Genomic DNA, 7132 nt, shown 5'->3' with positions numbered 1-7132 from the left:
GGACAGTTCTTTGGATTGTAGGTTCTCTGTGTAAGACGGTGTGCTGCAGGGTAAATCTATGGTAGTTAGATAAACTAGGAGCATTATGGAAGATGTAGTGTCCTCTAGGAATAATGCGCAAATCATGTAATTTATTGTCAAGACAAGAGGGGTTGGTTTCCCATGACTTTTTTGCTTTCTTCTCCTAAAGGGATGTCATCCCGGCAGTAGAAGGAATAGATGGGAAACCACTATCATCAGGACCCATAACTCAACAAACCACATAACTTTTGCTTTCTATACAATCACCAGGAGTTGCTACGATTTGATGTAATAAAAGCAGCTCATTACCCAATGGTCCTGGGCATGCCCTGGCTTCAGAGACGAAACCCGTACATCAACCGGGCTGCTGGATCTTTATTCCTAGGATCTGAATTATGCCTTTCACATTGTCTTTCCCGGAAAAAAAGTCTGCATACTATATCCACAGAACACAAAATCTCGGAACAGCAACTCATCACCGTTTCCAACATCACTCAGATACCTGAAAATTACCATCAATTCTCAGACGTGTTTTCAACAGCCATCGTCCAGTCCCTACCTCCCCATCGACCTGAGGACTGTGCTATCGACACCGTAGCGGATGCAGTCATTCCCTTTGGAAGGATGTTCATTCTTTCTGAACCAGAGAAAATAGCGTTACGGGAATACTTGGATACCAATCTAACCAACGGAACCATTTGTCCTTCCAAGGTCCCGATGGGGCCTCTCTATTTTTCGTACCCAAAAAGGACACTAAGGAGATCCGACCGTGCCTGGATTACCGAGGTCTCAATCAGTGTACCCTCTAGGACTGTTATCCTTTACCACTCATTTCAGACATTCTAGAAGCCGTACATGGTGCTGTGATTTTCACCAAGCTGGACTTGCGGGGTGCTTACCATTTGATCCGTATAAAAGAGGGCGATGAATGGAAGACTGCCTTCAGAACACCTTTTGTACATTTTGAATATCTAATCAGGTCATTTGGTCTCGCTAATGCCCCAGCGGTGTTCCAGCGCTTTATGGTTCAAGTCTTTTCAGACATGTTATTCCTTTTTGTAATCGTATATTTCGATGCCATATTGATTTACTCCAACAACCCGGTCTTTGCATCAGGAACATGTTACCTTGGTCTTACAATGTTTACGAGAACATAATCTGCTGGCCAAACCCGAGAAATGCATCTTTCACGTGTCTACAGTCCGTTATCTGGGATTCGTGCTAAGTCCCCTAGGAGTGGCAATGGATCCAGCCAAGGTTGAATCTATTCTTTCCAGGCCTGCTCCTAACTCAGTTAAACAAGTCCAGTCATTTCTGGTACTTGCTAACTTCTATAGGAAGTTTATTCCCACATTCTCATCCATTGTACAACCTATTGTTTCCTTGCTAAAGATAGACACTCCCTTTCATTGGTCAACAGTTCAAGAAGCCGCCTTCCAGGAGCTAAAAGACACGTTCACTCAAGGACCCATCATGGCTCAACCAGACACAACCAAACCCTTCCTGGTAGAAACAGATGCCTCAAAGTATGCAATCGGGGCAGTGTTAAAGCAAGAATGCGGGGATAATCAAGAACACCCCATTGCTTATTTGTTTCGGACGTTGAACCCTGGTGAGAAACACTATTCGGTCCTGGAGAAAGAACTGCTCACCCTTCGACAAGCCTTTATGGAATGGCGCCATCTCCTCTTGGGTGCCAAGTACCCAGTACTGGTACGAACTGACCATCGGAACCTACAGGTTCTACAATCAATGGAATGTAGAAACAGTCGTCAAGCCCGTTGGGCCTTTTTCTTTGCCCAATATCAGTTCCACATTCAGCACGTATCCGGGACATCCAATATAATTGCTGATGCACTATCCAGACAACCAGATTATTTACCAGAAGAAGCATGCACTTTTCCCAAGATGTTTCCCGACACGGTGTTCATAGCCCAGGCCAACACGCTATTGGACAACATACGGGCTGAGGCCCCGAACTCGGACCTCTGAAAGGAATACTCCGAAACCAATCAATGGTCCCTGTTTGCTAAGGATGGCTACCTCTTCAAGGACAAGAAATTGGTTGTTCCTACTCAGATCCCAAGAACCAAGATAATGAATCTTTGCCATGACACATTCCATTCCGGGCATCGTGGTATTAAGGCTACCCTTCAAACCATCCAGAGAAACCTTTGGTGGCCTAGGATGATTGATGATGTAAGATCATACATACAGGCATGTACAGTTTGCAATCAGAACAAGTCCGATAACAGGAAACCAAAAGGCTTACTCCATCAACCTACTCTGCCAGACCAACCCTGGGAGGTGATAGCAACTGATTTTATCATGGATCCCCCCCTTCCAACGGTTATACCACCATTATGGTTACCATCGACCTGTTTTCCCACATGGCCCATTTCGCTCCTCTGATCAAGCTGCCTTTGGCACAAGAAATGGCGGGAATTTTCGTGAACTACATCTTTCGGCTACATGGTCTTCCATCCAAAATCATCTCAGATTGTGGACCCCAATATGTCTTCAGGTTCTGGAAGCACATATGCCAGCTGTTGGGTATTCAATGTGGCTTATCATCGGGATAACATCCTCAGACCAATGGCACAAACCCTTGAGCAATATATGCGATGTTTTGCATCAAAAGTCCAGGACGATTGGTCAGTGTTGATTCCAGTAGCCGAAATTGCCTACAACAACTCTGACCACTCTGCAATTAAAACTTGTTCCTTCTTTTGCAATCAAGGATTCCATCCGTCTGTTCTACCCACAGTCTTGCCTCACCCCACCCTGGTTCCTTCAGTCGATTCCTGCATAGTTTGATTAGTCACAATACACAAGGATATGATATGATATGGCATTTGTAACGCGCATATACACAACTGTTTCAAGATGTAAAGGGACATCTAGAAAAGGCCAGGATGGACGTTAAGAAAAATGCAGACGCCAAATGCTGACCTGGCCCTATCTATGCCATCGGTGTCACACTCTGCGTACTCATACTCTTGGCTCACCTGTTTGATTCTTGACGTCTTCTTTCTTGTGTTTGCAGATTTCTCCTTCTTCCTAGAAGTTTGGGATTTGTATAGGAAGGGGCGTGTCTCCTCCTTTGCCAGTATGCAGGCAGGTAACATATAGATGTGAGTTTGGGCTCCTGCCAAGGAAGGATGCGATGGCCCGGAGCGTTTAGTGTTCCAGGAAGCATTCCAGGAAAGACCGGGTAACAATCCAGGAGGGAAGGCTACAAATCCAGGAAGTTCTAAAAGAAACTTGCACGGCTCTGCAAGTGGAGATAGCGAGGAGCGGAACAGAACAGCACACCAGGAAGGAAGGGGAGTCTAACTGCAAGGAAGCCAAAGGATTAGGGAAAGCGGACAATGGATGGAATCAGAGTAGCAACTTGCTGGTACGAACAGCACGGACAAGCTTAGCGTTGAGACGCGCCGGGACGCGGGGGCGTGTCTGTTTTCAAGGAAGCAACAGGCATTACTGGGAGACTAGACCGTGTGTTTCCCCGCGGCGTCGGCCATGTTGGGTGTACAATGGATGCAATACTACAGTGTTTGAGGGACCATGTTGTCCATGTTGTCTCTGCTTCGTGGATCTGTGCGAGTTTATTTCATAACTTTCTGGATTCGTTGCCTTCCCTCCTGGATTGTTACCCGGTCTTTCCTGGAATCCTTCCAGGAACACTGAAGAAAAGCCATATAAAACCCAGGTAGCCCAGTTTTGCAATGTGGGGACAGGATGCTCGTGTTTGGAGAAGGCTGGTGATTAGAGACCAGTGGAGAAGACTGGAGATTCAGGAACAGCAGAGAAGTTGGCGGGTGGAGAGACAGAGCTGGAGATGTGGCAGTAGGAGGTGCCACCCTCATTGGGGAAGGAGTTGGCAGGAAGGAGGTTATGGTAGTAGTAGAAGAGTTAAAGACAGTTGAGGATGACATTCTAATAGTAAAAGAGCAGAGGCTAGGGACCAACCCCTGAGAAGTAAGTGGTCATAGCTAAGGAGGAGGTGTTAGTGGCAGAAAAGGTGAAGGAGGAGATGACAGCTAACAAAGGGATGGTAAAGGTGGTGATAGCGCAGGAGACCCTACTTGCTGAGGAAGCTTGGCCCAAGATGGTAGCAATGAGGAGACAGGTATAATAGCAATCCAAGGGGGTATTGACAATTGAGGAGTTGGTGGTGACGGCTAAGGTAGGGTTGCTAGTAATAGATGAGGATGCAGTATTAACAGAAGTGGATAAGGCGATACAGAATGTGGAGGAGGCTGGGTATAGAGCAGAACATAGTGGCAAAGAAAATAAGAATAAGGAGGAAGGTTATAGTGAGGAAAGTGAAGAGGAAAATCTGAAGACGAGGTCGCGAAGGAGATTGGGCAGGAAGAAAAGCCTTGTGTTAATGAGAGGTGGAAAAGGAAAAAGAGAGGGCAATAGATCAAAGGGGGCAGGGTTTCATCCAGGAAATAATCTTCCAGAATGAAGAGTGGGGAAAGACCAGAAAGCCAGAGGAGAATGTTCTTGAGGGCCAGACAGGCCCTAGATAGTTCCGGATGGCAGGAGGAGATTTCAGCGCGGTTCAGGGAGCCTAGTGTTAGCTGAAACGAAGCTAAGGAGTATCTACTGAAGGAGGGCAACTGGGGATAGACCTGAGATATGGAACCAATGCGGGTTATTATCACATGGCTCTTTCAGTTTTCTTACAAAGCCAATATGTTTTCAGTTTTTATTACAAAAATTCATTTTTTTTAATTAAACAGTCAATTTGGTAGGGGCCCCTGTACACCATTCCATCATCCTTTGAGTAGCTCTCACCTCCCAAGTCCCATCTCCCTACTCCAAAAGGTAGTATTGCAGTGCCAATTCACTATAGGGTACCCCTACTGTCTTTTCTATCCCTGTTTTAGGGGGCCTAAAGGCTGTGACCATATCTCTCTGACTTCCTCTGGGACTTCCTAGGTCTTTTAGTGTGGTAGTATGATTGCCTTGGTGCGCATTTCCTCCAGATGACCGACTCCAACCTTTTTCTTGTGCTCCTCTCCCTACATCTGTCTCCTCTTTTCTCCACCCCCTCTCTGTGTCTCTTTCTCTCTCCACACTCTGTCTCCTGGTTTTATTAGTCTCTCCCGCTTTTCCTATCTCCACACTCCAGCTCCTGCCTGAGCTCTTCCCTGTGTACACCCAGTCTTGTGTCTTCTCTCTCACTCGCTCTCTCCTCCTGTCTCTATTCTCTCGCTCCCTCGTGGTCTTATCTACTTCCCTCCAAATCACACTCCTCCCAACACTACCCCTGTCTTTTCTCTCATCTACCCTCCTGCCGCCACTATCCTGTCTCTTTCTCATATCCTACTGTCAAACCCCCTCCTGCTCTCCCTCCAAAACTACCTTCAATCATTTGCTCACTCTCACACAAACTGCCAAAGTGTTATCAGTCCCTCAGTCCCAATAAATTACCTTCACTCACTCCAAATATCTTCTCCACGCCCTCCTCCAAATGCTACAGCCTTTTCTCTGGCATTTTGGTCTTCCAGCTACGCCAATCTCAGCCAAACACCCCCCACTGGCAGCTGACTCTGCTTACCTTTTATACCCCTCCCATTCCTGCCTAGAAACTTCCCTCTGATACCATTGGATACCCAAGTCAGCTGCTTCCCTGGGCCAATTGCTGTCTGAGCTATCCCCTTGTGGGTCGGGACTTCCCATGGAAGCCACCATTTTTGCCATGTGGTCACTGTGATAATTTGTTCTTGGTTCCCTCCTTCCACTCAGTAAGTCAGTGCTCCAACTGCCAAAAGGGTTTTGGGAGTGTCCCTAGGTCCCCCCTATTCTTTGGCAGCCTCTTTCTAGTTCCTCTTGCACTTCAGCTGCCCCATTGTTCCCCTGTAGCTAAGCAGTGGTTTGTGGTGTTGGGCCGCCCATTCTGCCCCTGAATGGGGAATCCTAGCCAATTTCTATTTGAGCAACCAGTTTGTTCTTCTTGTTCCAAGTGCAGTCTAGTACTTGTAGTTTTTCTTCTTCCAGCATGCCATGCTTCCCAAGAATTATCCTTATAGGTGTCTGATGAATCTGGTGCATTTTGGTCGCTGTAGTCTCTAGAGAGCCACCTGGAAGAGAAGAGAAAGCCACCTGATAGGACAGAGGCTGATAGACATCAGGTCAGAGAAAGGGGTACCAAGGTGCATGACGGACTCTAGGCATACCGGGGGGCTGGAGACAGGGGTCCCCCCTCAACTCTTCCACATCACCTCTGGGGTAGATCTGGCTCTGGTAGGCCGCCTACCCCAGGGTATATGACCCAGTGGCCTTGATTCGCTCATGCATAGTTGCCAACATGACCCATTCCAATCTGTAGGTGCTTATCCAGTCCTGGTTTCTCCTTTGCATTCTGGGATTTGTAGTTCCACTTTTCCCATTATAAAACTCAGACTACAAGTACAAGAATGCAAAGAAAAAACCAGGACTGGACAAGCACCTACAGATTGGAATGGGTCATGTTGGCAAGTATGCTCATAACGTGGCCACATTACCCAATGATCAGAAAGTTGGTCCCTAAAGAGAGAAAGTCCCGAAGGCTATACTGAGCAGACAGGGAGAGTTGAGATGCTCTGTGCTTCCATAAGGAGCTTCTGGAGTGTAGAGAGTTGGCGTCTGTACCCAGAAGGAGAACATGCTGATCCGGCACTTCTGCGTTTCCATTTCAAGCGCTGATTGGAAGACTCGATACCGACAGGGGGCACTAGGGATGTTTGTTTTACTGCCTGAAAGCAGAGTTCGTCGGCTGGCGCTGTTCACTATGGCTAGGACTTTGAAGTTTTAGGGCTCAGGGTATTGTAAACTACTGTTAAATAATGTGGGCATTACACCTAGTCCTTCTCTATCTCATCACCTGGCAGCATACATGCTCCGAGCAGCTCACATTAGCCATTCCATTCAGGAGATGGTAGGCCAGGCCTGGTTTTTACTTTGCTTTCTGTGACTTGCAGTTCTTGGGGGTTGTAATGGTGAAAGTCCGGACTACAAGTCCCAGAATGCAATGCAAGGTAAAACCCACGACTTGACCACCATATCCTGATTGGAAAGGATAATATTGGCGTGTATCTGTGACAACCCCTCTACCTCC

The sequence above is a fragment of the Ambystoma mexicanum genome, chromosome 4q (assembly GCF_040938575.1).
Source record: "Ambystoma mexicanum isolate Mex_15411 chromosome 4q, UKY_AmexF1_1, whole genome shotgun sequence".
In the NCBI taxonomy this organism is placed as follows: domain Eukaryota; kingdom Metazoa; phylum Chordata; class Amphibia; order Caudata; family Ambystomatidae; genus Ambystoma; species Ambystoma mexicanum.
The sequence above is the reverse complement of the archived record's forward strand: the minus strand, read 5'-3'. Positions refer to the sequence as shown.